The 12495-nt window shown below is 43.2% G+C and overlaps 1 pseudogene; it reads right to left on the bottom strand.

Moving 5' to 3' along the window:
- Positions 1–9380: 9380 nt before the first annotated feature.
- Positions 9381–11419, bottom strand: LOC131275918 (ubiquitin-like modifier-activating enzyme 5; annotated as a pseudogene).
- Positions 11420–12495: the final 1076 nt, after the last annotated feature.

Here is a 12495-nt window from a genome sequence, read left to right as displayed (position 1 = left end):
CCCCTTGAAGCTGTATCACATATCCTCTTTTCCTCCCTTCTAATAGATGTAGCCTGGGTCCTATATCTTGTTTGCTTGGCTTTTCTACTGTTTTTCCCTCCCCAAGCCCTGACCTGCAACTGTCAGCCCTCCACAAACAGAATAAATTATTCTAAACTTCTCTGCTCCCCAAACATAAATTTTACTGCTAAAACTGCAAGTAACACTAGGGGTTAATGGGGATTCCAAACTCAGGGGGAATGGTGGCATTTTAAAATCCCAGTCTTCCTGGCTCATTGAAATGCCAGTGGGGCTGACGGTGCTGTCCTCTGAGTTCCCTTCTGGACTCCCCTCTTAGCATTTCCATGAGCTTCTTTATGTTCTCATCTTCTACTTCTTTATTTCTGAGGACAGATGCTCTTGTTATTATGGTAGAGCCAAGATGGAGAATGGAGAGAGGGAAAGAGGAGGAAAGGCTGCTATGGATGGAGCCTAGAGTGCCTACAACTGAAAGCAGGAGGATTGCATCCAGTATCCATGTGGAATCTGAGCCTCCTCTTGACATAGAGGTGCAATGGACACAACCAATCCAAGGTCCATGGAGAAAAGGTGGCATTGGAGTGGGAAAAGTGGCCATGGTGGCTGATGGGTATGGGGAATGGAAGGAAGAGATGAGAAGTGGGGCATTTTTGGGACTTGGAGTTGCCCTGGATGGTGCTTCAGGGGCAATTACCGGACATTGTAGGTCCTCCCAGGGCCCACTGGATGGAATGTGGGAGAGTGTGGGCTATGAAGTGGACCATTGACCATGAGGTGCAGAGATACCCTGAGATGTACTTACCAAATGCAATGGATGTGTCATGATGATGGGAGTGAGTGTTGCTGGGGGGGGGGGAGTGGTGGGGTGGGGGTAGTGGGGTTGAACGGGACCTCATATTTTTTGAGTGTAATATTTTTACAAAATGAATAAAATTAAAAAATAAAATTAAAATAAAAATAAAAAAATAAAAAGGCTGCTATGAAGGAGGCTTGGGAGTGTGGACTCAAGCCAGCATGCTTGGTTTCAAATCCTGGCTCTGTTGAGGGCTTGTTTTGTGATCTTAGGCAAGTTGTTTAACTTGAGGTTTCTCAAATGTAAAGTGGAACATGAAAAATATATCCTTCTATAAGATTGTGGTGCTTATTAAAGCCAATATCTCATGTAGGATAGTTGTTGCAGAATCTAGTCTATAATAAGCCCTCCAAAGGATATTATTGCTAACTTCTATTGAGCACTCATTATGTGCCAGGCACTCTGCCAAGCATGGAGCACAAATTAGGTCTTTTAATTCTCATAACTCCAAGATACATACTATGATTGTCTCTTTTTTCATACATGAGAAACTGAGGCTCAGAATAATAAAATTAGCTTCCCCAAAGAAACGTATGTGAAGACATAGCAGAGGCAGGTCTTGAACCCATTCTGTCTGGCTCCAAAGCTCACATTTATGTCACCATCAGAGAGGGAGATGTTTCACAAACTTCATGCCTCTATCGGGTAGGATTTATGAAATCCAGGATTATAATTACATCAATCAAGGAGATTGCCATTAACAATGAATGACACTTTATCCAGTCAGTTGAATGCCTTAAAAGGGGAAGTGATTGTAGCATTGACTGAGAATTTCACAGCTCGCCTTTTGACAGACATCTCCTAGAACTCACATGAGTGACTGATAAAATTGCATACTATCAACAGATATCTCTTGTTGATTCTGTTTCCCTAGAGAATGCTGACTAATGCAGCTTGGTACTGGGAGTAGTTCTAAGGAATAGATTCTTAGACGTGGGGTGTCTTAGTTCTGAGGGTTTGCAATTGGCTCTCTATTCTAATTGGACTCAAGGGTACTGATGACTCCCTTTCCAGTAACAAAGATGCTGCTAACAGTGCATGGCATGAGTTGGCAATCAAGATATGCAAAATAGTATCACTGGATTCCCCTACTGCCATGCTTATAAGAAGCAAGGCTCTGGGTGAGAGTGTTTGCAACACCTTAAACAGAGTTCTGTGGAGTTGAATGATATAATGATGTTGGCTGGTTCCTCCTAGATACTCAGTACAGTTACAAAAAAAAGAGATGAGTTAAAGGCTTCAAATTTGAAACTTAAATACCTCACAAATGATGCAAAAGTTTCTGTGTGTGCTCTGAAAGAAAATCTTGTCTCCTATAGCCACAGGCTCAAAATATCTGAGAACCAAACTCAGGCTCTCATCGTATGAGTAGCAGAGTTACAAAGAAAACTAAAATCTCAACCCCACAGGGTTTCTGCAGTTAAGGTGAAGGCACTGATTGGAAAAGAGTGGAATCCAGAGAATTGGGATAGGGACACATGGGATGATCATAATATTGGTAGAGACATTGGAGCCCTGAATTCTGCTGAGACTTTACCAGATAAGCCTGTCATGGCCTGCTCTGTCCAGACCACACCTTGTCAACCTTATGTGACCCAGCCTCCAACCTGCCCCAGGGAGTCTGAAACAACTTCCAGCCCTGAGGTAGGGACCAGCCAAACTGAAACCTGCCGTTCCCAGCCTCTGCCCTGCCCCAGGGAGTCTGGACCTTCTCCCAGCCCAGAGGCACATACCACCCAAACTCCAGTGTGCATGGCTGAACCTCCAGTCTGCCCTGAGGAAACTGCCTTCCAACCCCTGCCTGAGATTAATCCTGTCTCACCAGTAGAAAATACAAGTAAATGCCCTGAGGTCAGTAGCTTGCAAGGCATTTCTAATTCTTCTCCTTACCCACCCCCACCACCTCTCTCTCAGGATGACTGTGTGGCACAAAGCAGGCCCTCAATGCTGCTATTTATTATGAGGATGACATCATTGTTGTGGTGAGAAGCATGGCCTCAGGGCAACACAGCTGTCAGCCTGGACAAACAGGAAATAAGTGTGCTCTTTGGGGTCAGGGTAAAGAACTGACAGCCTGTCTGAGAAGTCTGCCTTCCTGGACTCTGTTTGAGGTGCTTTATAATTAGTGTCCACCTGTAAGGTGGATGCTAGCTGTTTACCTGAATGATAGAGATAACACTTTCACCTCAAAGATGAGATACTGGGAGATGTCCCCAGTCCTCTGTAGACTGTGGTAATGCCAAGGTTCAACCAGGGGCATCTGATTCCCAAGCCAATGCTCTCCAGACCACCCCATCTGGTGGTCATGAAATGGGTTCAGCTGGGCTCCAGGACAATCCATGTCTCTGAGTAGGTCCAATAGGTGATGTTTCAGAAGGAACTCCAAGGAATTAGTGTGTTTTTCTAAGTGGGAGGAGGCATGAGGTTTTCTTTTGTAAAGTCATGGCAATGACATACTTATTGATCTTGATAATTAAAAGACAGAGATATAAGTGGACAGGATGTTCACGCTTTCTTTCTTTTATCTCTGGCAAGGGTAAAACAATTTAGAGTAATGAATTTGTTTTAAGAGGAAGGGTGCTTAGTGAAGGGAGATTTGCTATTTCAAAATATTTTTACTGTGATTCTCAATCTTTAAAAAAAATTAAATATGAATCTCATTGAAGTAGGATTCTGATTTTCATATTTTTAAAAAATCTATTTATACATCATTTGCTAAAAATTGTTTCTTTTAGGTATCATATTAATTTTAAGGAGTTTATACACATAGCACCAGATAATGAGTCTGTTAATTAATATACTGGGATAATTCAATTTATAGGATTTTCCAAAGAACTTAAGAGATTGTATACATCTTTTAGAGAATTTACAGCAAATTTTGTGGAAGATCAATAACTGCATGAAGGAAAATGACATACTTCCAGAAAAAATATCCAATTTGGAAAAGAAGGTACGATCATCCTTTCATGTACTTTTCTTATGGCTTACCTTGAATACTTCCACCTTCTTGTTGTACAGGTATTTTAATGTTTCATTTTTCATCCTGGTGGGAATTTTATTGTTCTATAAACATTGAAAATTCAAAACAGGCATTGTGTGTGCCGACTAATGCTTTATTTCTTAGGCATCACACACTTGGAGCTAATGTTTTGCAAACACTAACATTAATATTTTTTATTATCTTTATTATTTTAATGTTACATTCAAAAAATATGCGGTCCCCATATACCCCCCACCCCCCTCACCCCTCTCCTCTCCCCATAACTACATCCTTCTCTATCATCATGAGACATTCATAGCATTTGGTGAATACATCTCTGAGCACTGCTGAACCTCATGGTCAATGGTCCACATCATAGCCCACACTATCTCACAGCCCACCCAGTGGGCCATGAGAGGACATACTCTGTCCAGTAACTGTCCCTGCAGCACCATCCAGGACTACTCCAGTTCCCAAAATGCCCCACATCACATCTGTTCCTCCCACTCCCTACCTGCAGCAGCCACCATGGCCACTTTCTCCAAACCAATGCCACATTTTCTTCAATTACTAATCACAATAGTTCATGAATAGAATATCAGTAAGTCCAATCTAATCTATACTCTATCCCTCCATCCTGTGGACCTTGGAATGATTATGTCCACTCCACATCTATATCAAGAGGGGGCTTAGATTCCATATGGATGCTGGATGCAATCCTCCTGTTTTCATTTGTAGGCACTCTTGGCTCCCTCGTGTGGTGGTTGGCCTTCTTCAACGCCATGTCAGCTGAGTGGGGTAAGCCCAATAGACCAGAGTGTAGGAGTTGCAAGTCTGTTGAGGCTCAGGGCCTGGCTATCACATGGTCAGTCCAGAGATTCAGGTCCCCTGGGTATACATTAAACCCCAGCACCAACTACAGTTCCAGTAAAAGTAACAGGAGACACTTGTGGACAAAGATCACATCTGAGTCCAGCTTCATCACACAGAAACACAAACTCCAAAGTAGGGCTAACTGACATGGCACTGAGCTCCATCTGCCATGACCCTAGAAACTGTGGGTCTCTGTAGCCCTCAGAAGAACCAATACTTGGGGTTGTATCTACTTTGTCTGTCGCTGGGACTCTGCTCAGGTGTGCATAATGGCATTCTGAAGCCTTTATTGTACATCGGTACAGATCAATGAAGCAAAGAAATGGATTCAAGAAACAAAGAGGAAAAATAATATTCTCTCTGATAAAGCTAATAAATTTAAGGTAAAAATCCCCTTTTCCTGGATTAGGTTCTAAAGGTAGTAGTCAAAGAAATGAGTATTACTGACCTCATTATGCTATGTTGAAGCTTAACATTGAAATCCTGGAAGGGAGAAATTAAATACTGGGCAACATCCTCGAGCAGACACCAGCAACCCTGCAGAGCAAGAGACTTCAGAATGCTAAAAATCAGGGCTTGGTAAGAGTTTTAGGACTCAGCATTACCATTGATTGGATTTTGTGTCTATGTACATTGGGAGAATTGAACCTCTCCTTTCTTGTGCTGTCAATAAAAGTGAGAAGGGCTCTGAAAGCTGAACCTTCCTCTGAACATTGATCTGTAATACTCCTTAGTCTTTTCATTTTTTAGGGCCTAGTAATTATAGATTTTCACAATCATGAGTAATTTTCTCATCATTTGGCATGCCATCCAAGATAAGTAGAAGAACTAAGGGACTGGGAGAGATCACCCAGGATTTTCAGACAATTTTAGTGGTCTTCATCACTCCTAATTATCAGAACAGATAATTAATTAAACATATTTTTAAGAGGTACTGGGGATTGAACCTGGGACATAGTATGTGCAAAGTAGGTGCTTAACCAGAGAACCCCATCCACTCTGCAGAACAGAGAACTTTATAAGTGGTGAGGTTTTTTTCCCCATTAAAGAAAGCCTTTCATCACAGCTGTTTGGCTTGAAAGATTTCCCACCTTTGTGTTCACCATGTCATCCATCACTGTCTTGTTGGCAAAAGGTGGTGGAGGAATTAGGATATTTATGCCTTCAAGGATTTTCTTCATTTCTAATTTCTTTATTGCCTTGAATTTCCTTCTAGGGTCAAAACTGGATCAACTCATTTTACACAAAAATAGGGGAAGCTGTGCAAATTGTTTTGTTGATATTCTTTATAGCATATGGCCCAGTGTTTCCATTGAAAATCTTATATATATTTTGTTTCTATCCTAATGCAGATTTGGGAAAAAGAAAAAGTGATAGCAAACTTGAAAGACTTTATTTTGAAGATGACTTCTGATGTGAATGAGGTATAGTTGCCTAGGCTTCCTTCAGGTTTCATTGCATTCCTTGGCTTTGTTGGGGAACAGCATGTCTTAGACAATTAAAATTATATGATGACTAGTGGGAATTGTGTAATATTTTTTGTTCTTGGAAATTTATTTGTTACTGAGAATATTTTGTTTTAGATCCAAAATGCCATTCATGAAGTCAAAATCATTGAGGTAAAAGCTACAACAGAATATGAGAAGATGTGGAAGGAAAATGCTGAGCTAAAGGCCCAAGAGGAGAAGGAAAAAAAAAGTCACTTCTAAAGACTGGGAAAGAGACAATAGAAAACCCTGCCTTCTTGATTGTCCTTTCTCAAATCTGCTTGAAAATCAGGAGCGGGGAAGTGCAGAATTCTCTTCTCGTTGGCAAAGGTTGAAATGTGTCCCCAGAGCTGGGGTGTGTATGCACATTCCTTCCTCGTCTCTTCCATTTTTGGCCTTTTGCATAATTTTTCATGACCCTTAGGAGGTTCATTCTTTGTCCTGAACCATACCAACCAGATTCTACCCTGAGTTGCCTATGGGGGGATGGCAGCTGATTAGACTGAGCAGGCTTTGATGACCATGGCAGGGCAGTTACTGTCCCAGTGACCCTTGGAGGTTCAGTCCTGTTGTCCCAGGCCTGGGAGACACTGAGCCAGGCCATTCCATCCACACTGGCAGTGAGACATGTGAATCGCCTCCTTGTGGACTGTTTTTATAGGGTCGGAAAGGGTTTTCTGAAGGGTGCTCTCAACTGTCATTGGATCAACTTCCTTAACAGCTATTTCTGGGGCTCTATACAACCAATTCTGACCTCATTGCAGCATGGATATTTGAAAGTCTTCCCTCCTTTTCTTTGTCAATGAGTTGGAAAGACACTAGGATGACAAAACAAGTAAGAGAAGAAATTGTAGTAGTGATGTGGAGAGGGTGGCCACGGTGACTGCTGATGGTTGGGAGAGAGAAGAAGAGATATGGTGTGGGGGCATTTTCAGGATTTGGAGTTGTCCTAGGTGGTGCTGCAGGGATGGATGCCAGACATTGTGTGTCCTGTTGTGACCCACTTGCTGGACTGGGGGAGAGTGTGGACTACAATGTGGACCACTGTCCATGTGCTGTAGTGGTTCTCCAGAATGTATTCACCAGGTGCAGTGGATGTGCCACAATGATGGAAGAGTTTGTTGATGTGGGAGGGGTGGTGTGGGTGGGGTAGAGGTATATGGGGACCTCATATTTTTTTATTGTAACATTTAAAAGAAAATAAAAAACATTTTTAAAAAAGGAGGGACCCTAGTGTCCTACTGCCCTGCCTCAGTCATGTGGTCCCACTGTGTGAAAGTCCTGACTTTATTAATGCACTGTTTTTCCTTTACACTTAAAGCAGGAAATTAAACACCAGAGAAAAGTGTACTCTGACCTCCAGAAACAAATCATTGTCTTAGAAAAGACTCAGAAAGATTTGCAAAGAGTTCAGTCTCACAAAGTCAATAATATTGCTGTACAGTCATGTCAGGAATAATGCTGGAAACCTGCACAATTAAAATTAAGAACTTTTTCTGACACAGACTTGTTCCTCTTTTGGGTTTTGACTGATTGCATGTCCCAGTTGAGGAGTGTCTCTGAAAATGCATTTGAGGACAATGACAGACATGAACGGAGAACTGGCAGGTAAGATTGACCTCACTGAGGCAAGAAGGCTTTTGCTTAAGTATTCAAATGCTGTTTTGAGTCAGCTCCATCCCCTCCTCAGTACTGCCTTTGTGGACTCACAGCCTTGGACTTGAGTCTCCAACTGTGTGTGTCTGGCCAGGTGTGTGCTGGGCATGGCAGAACAGGGGCACAAAGGGAACCCTCACTTCTCATTTCCCTGAAGTGTACACTTGATGTAGGTGAACCATATTGCATGGAGGAATATCCTAATTACAGTATTATTGTAAGGAAAACACAGAAATATGACTTCACACCTAGTAGGATAACTACAATTTAAAAGACAGATAATAAGTATAGGCAGGATGGGGAAAAATTCTGGTCCCTGTACATCAAAGTTTGAAATGTACAAATTTGCAGCCACTTGGTAAAACTCATGGCTGTCACTAAAAAGTGAAACAGCATTATCATGTGACCCAGCAATTTCTCTCTCAGTATATATTCATGAGATAAGAAAATATATGTCCACACCTGACATTGCACTGAAATATTCCAAGCAGCATTATTATAGGAGCCCCAAAGAGGAGACAAAATGAATGACTATGAACTGATGAATACAAAGACAAAATATGGTATATCTAAACAAGAGGGTGTTATTTCACATTAATAAATGAAATATGGACATGTGCTACAACATGGATAAAGTTTGAAAACCATTTTTTTGAGTTAAGACAGATAGAAAAGGTCACCTATTATATGATTGTTTTTATGAAATGTCCAGAATAGGTCAATTCCTAGAGAAAGAAATTAGTTTAGTGGTTGCTGGGGGCTGGGGACAGGGTTTTGGGATAAATGGGGAGTAACTGTTAATGGGTAAGTGGTTTCCTTTTGGGGGTGATGAAAATGTTTGAGAATTACATGGTGATAATGTGTTTTTGCATAACTTCTGGATGTGAGTATAGCAGAAACTGCTAAGCTGTATTCCCTAAAAGGGTAAATAGTATGGTTTGTCTGTAATATGTAAATATTAAAAGTCAATTATCCTTATTCAAATGTGCTGGTTAATTTGTTTCCTTTTGAATGTTTGAACATGAAAACAAGTTATTTTGGTAATTCTACAATCAAGAAAATATCAAATAAGGACACAAAAGAGTTTAGAGCAATTTAACATTTCTGTGTTTTAGGTGACATGACCACAGATGAAATTTCAAATGATACAGATGATGAATGTGTCCTAGGTATAAAACTTTCACACAGTGTACTATGTGCTGCTGAGGAGTTTTACTTATCCCTCACTTTTGTCTGTATTTCTCTGTTTGGAATTCACAGGCAAAATGGCCATCTCAGCAGCTGAGGATGATATGAAACAATTAAAATTTCAGCTGAGCACTTTGATGTCCACTAACTGTAAGCTGCAAGCTATGTTGCTTATTGAAAAGCAACCCCCATTTAGTGGAAATGATTCTGTCCTAGGAAGGTAAATCTTGACTTCTTGCTTCTGGGATTCTGCTCTGTCCTCTTTCTGCCTCAACCATGTTCCTGGGCCTACAAGCTCACACAGAGAAGACAAAGGTGTTCTCCTTTACAGAACAGAAAGAGGACTTGGAAGAGGATTGCCACTTATTAAGGTCTGTGAAAACTGTAACAGAAGCAGAATGCAAAACCCTAAGGCTGAAAGTGGAGTTTTTGTGTCTTTTTTTGAGATTCTTGAAAAAAGTTTTGAGTCAAGGAAGATGGCCACAAAAGAGTAAGATGTTCATTTTCATGGTTATAATATGACTGTATGATGGATGAGTGGACTCAAAGCTGATAATTGTCACCTTGTAGAACATTTAGCAGACTTTTTTTTTTATATGAGGAACCGGGGATTGAACCCAGTGCGGTCACCCCTCGGGCTGAAGTGTGGTTTGCTGGCCTGGCAAGGGGCGGCAGCCACAGTAGGCCTATTCCAAACCGCTGCCCCCATAATAGGGTGGTTGGTCGGGCCCACCGCCACCCCTGAAGGAAGCTCGGCATGGGCGCAGAGTGCCCTTGGGTATCCCCTTCTCGGCAGCCATGCTTCCGCGGCCGCCCCTCCTCCCAGATGGCGCCACACGATGCCTTCTGTGGCGGCACCCTTCTTCTTCTTTCTCCCTGCACAGGTGCAGGGCGGAAAAATCCAGTCTGCCCTTTTCCCTCCCCCTGACAGCAGCAACAGCCAGGTGTGGGCGGGAAACTCCAGTCTGCCCTCTACCCCAGCAACAGCAGCCACCAATCCCTAAACCCTGCCACTTCCCCCAGTAACAGCAAAAGCCAATTCCTAATCACCACCCCTCCCCCGTCCAGTACTGCCCACTGACCTTTCTCCGGCAACCAATCAGAACAGGGCATGGCTTCGACCAATCAGCCTTCCCCAGCCCCTATAAAACTGTTGCCTCTCCCTCAATAAAGTACTTGCATGTTTACCTTGTCTTCGCAGTAGTTCTTCTGCCATGCTCCCTCCAGTCCTGAGAGCCCCCGACAAGGGCCTGGCCTCCCTTGTCCCCAGTTCGTCGCCTGCTTCTCCGGGTGACCCCTTCGTCGCCGGCTTTGCCGGGCGACCCCGTCAGCCGAACCGCGCAACCCCTGTGAGACCGACCCCTCGTCTGCTGCCGGACCGACCGCTCGTCCCAAGCGGGACCGACCGCTCGTCCCAAGCGGGACCGACCGCTCGTCCCAAGCGGGACCGACCGCTCGTCCCAAGCGGGACCGACCCCTCGTCCCAAGCGGGACCGACCCCTCGTCCGCAGCCAGACCCCACCTCTACCGACTGAGCAAGCCGCAGCAGTGGAGCACACACAAAACAAGCAGATTTTCCAGGAATTATGAGCTGTATATGTCCTGAAACTGCATTTTCACTGACCCCAGACTCCATCCATGTTTGTCCAAGTTCATTACAAGCTGTATTTATTGTCATTCGAGCTTCAAAATTGTCCACACAGCTAAGAACTAGGTCAACAGGTTTTCCTTCTTCTAACCCACCATTACTTATTCTCTCCATGAAATGCTGAAAGTTTTCCACTGTGGTGATATTGTAGTTGTGTACTTCAAAAAGAACATCAGGATTAATGTTTCTCAAAGTATGCTCAGCTGCTTGAACTTTACTTAATCCTTCTTGATGAGGTTGGAAGAAAAGTCTATTCATATTGGCCAGTTCCACCTTGTCATAGTCAAAGAGCAGCAACTTACCAATGCCACATCTTGTCAGCATTTCAGCACTCACACTACCAACTCCACCAACACCTACTATTGCTACAGCAAAAGTATGGATTTTCTCATAATCATTTACAATTCCCATTCGCTTCAATGCCATCAGGCGGCTGTAGGGGTTGGAGTCCACCACCTCCGAGCTCATGTGCTCCACGCGGCGCCGGACGGCCCCTCCGCCGGCGCCCCGACGGCCTGCCGGCTCTTTTCCTCGGTCAGGTGCCGCTCCAGGGCCCGCACCCGCCGCGGCAGCCGCTCCAGGGCCCGCACCCGCCGCGGCAGCCGCTCCAGGGCCCGCACCCGCCGCGGCAGCCGCTCCAGGGCCCGCACCCGCCGCTGCAGCCGCTCCACACACTCGGCCACCGCGGCCGGGCCCGCTGCCGCCGAGGCCTTCATCCCCGCCGCCCCGCCGCCCCGCGCTGCCGGCCGGCTCCGCCCACCAGGGTAAGTGAGGAGGCCCCGCCGGCCTCTCGGCTCAGTCAGGGGAGGGCCCAGCGCCCACAGACCCGTCTCCACCTCCCCGCGGTTCCACTGGCCGTTATACTTACTTTGAATATCTTTTATTGTCCCTTTGATTAAGCAGAAAGCCAAGTATTGTTTCACAGTGACCTGTCTTCCTATTTAATTGACTGTTAAAACTTCCTGACAACTTTGAATTCTACCTTCTTAAAGCAAACCATAAAAGAATTTTTTTATTTAAAACCATCTTTTAGATTTTTAATTTTTTTGTTTTTATTTAACAAATTAACTTTATCAATACATAATAATAAAGGAAAAATCCATCCAAAGTGTACAGTCAATGGTATTCAGTGTAATCCATGTAATCACATATTTGTGTATTCATCACTTCAATCATTCTTAAACTGCCTTCATTATTCCAATAATAATAATAAAAAATGAGTCATTTCCTCTCAAACTTTTTATGTTTCCCCTGCCATACAAGCTGCTATTCTTTTCCTTCTCTCTAATATATTTGTATTTATATTTTGTAAAACATTGTATATATGCATAGTAGCCACATTTGTGTTTTACATGAGGTTTTACTATCTTATACAGCCCCATGTTACAGTTTTTAGCTTTCCTTCTAGTAATATACATGACCTTAGTCTTTCCTCCTAACCACTGTCATACCCATATGATAGCTGCTAGTTACAAATACCGTGATGTGCTTTCACCATTTCTATTCATTTCCAAATATTTGCAAGCAACCTTTTTACCAATTGTACACAGATTAACCCTCAGCTTTCTTTCTCTACCCTCCTATTTTCTGTTGTCCTACATCCTAATTATTAACTCCATGAGTTTACACGATGTATTTAGTTCATAATAGCACAATCATACAGTATTTGTCCTTTTGTATTTGGTTTACTTCACTCAACATCATGTCCTCCAGTTTCATCCATGTTGTCATATGCTTCATGACTTCATTTCTTTTTATTGCTACATAATATTCCATCGTGTTTATACACTAC

Source organism: Dasypus novemcinctus, chromosome 25 (assembly GCF_030445035.2).
Source record: "Dasypus novemcinctus isolate mDasNov1 chromosome 25, mDasNov1.1.hap2, whole genome shotgun sequence".
Taxonomy (NCBI): Eukaryota; Metazoa; Chordata; class Mammalia; order Cingulata; family Dasypodidae; genus Dasypus; species Dasypus novemcinctus.
Note: the sequence above shows the minus strand (reverse complement) of the source record. Positions and strands in the feature narration are given on the sequence as shown.